Consider the following 919-nt stretch of genomic DNA (forward strand, 5'->3'; position numbering starts at 1 on the left):
GATTGTATTCCTTCATTTTCATTATTTTAAGAGTTTTGTGCATATTATTGTGGTAATGCTCTGTAATGGTTATAGTTATATTTCATTTAATGTGAAGAGTTTAAAATAAAACTGAAAAATATAAACTTGTATCATGTAATAATTATTGTGAACTGGACTAATATGGTCATGTGAGACTCTTTAGTCACTTGTAAATTCTTTTAAATGCATGGATGGATGGATGTCTCCAAAGATTTGGTGCAGAAGTTTCCAGTACAAACCTGTACTGCCAGGGTGAACTTAGATCTAGAAAACAAGGATGGACGGACCAGCTCCTGTAAGAGAGCCTGCTGCTTGCTTCAGTGTTGGAGTTTTGCCAAGTCCTAACAGCGTCCGGAAGAAAAATCTACTCGGAGAAAAGAGCCTGCCTAAGTGAAGGGTTCCCAGTAGTGAGTCAGTAAAAGGAGGGCCCCGGACCCAGCAACAAACGCCCATCCCACTGGGGGCTCGTCTAAAAGAAACTGTGTTTTTTTTTCCCCCTCTCACTCCTTCCTTCCCTCCCCTACCCTTCTTCCCTCTGCCGGGTTCCCTTGCTTCCTCCCTCGCTCCTCTCTTCCCCTCTTTTCCTCACCCTCCACACTCCTGCTTCTTTCTCAGTGACTGGCTTTCACTTTCTCATGCAGCATCTGATACTGTCACAGCTTTCCAGTATGACCCTTTAGCTTTCTCTCTGTTGCTCTTTTCTTCAGGGTACCCCTAGATCCCAGGTACCCCTTATAATCCCAGCATCTTCAGAGTTAGATCGGTTTCAGGCGAGCCTACTATAGCCACTGCTTTATAGTGTCGTTAATAAAAGCATGCCATAGGGCAAATTCTATATCTATGACTCACTTCAATAAATAATCTTGATATTTAATATTATGATTATCAAAACAATAAC

The sequence above is a fragment of the Grammomys surdaster genome, unplaced genomic scaffold (genome assembly GCF_004785775.1).
Source record: "Grammomys surdaster isolate TR1022 unplaced genomic scaffold, NIH_TR_1.0 98, whole genome shotgun sequence".
Classification (NCBI taxonomy): Eukaryota; Metazoa; Chordata; class Mammalia; order Rodentia; family Muridae; genus Grammomys; species Grammomys surdaster.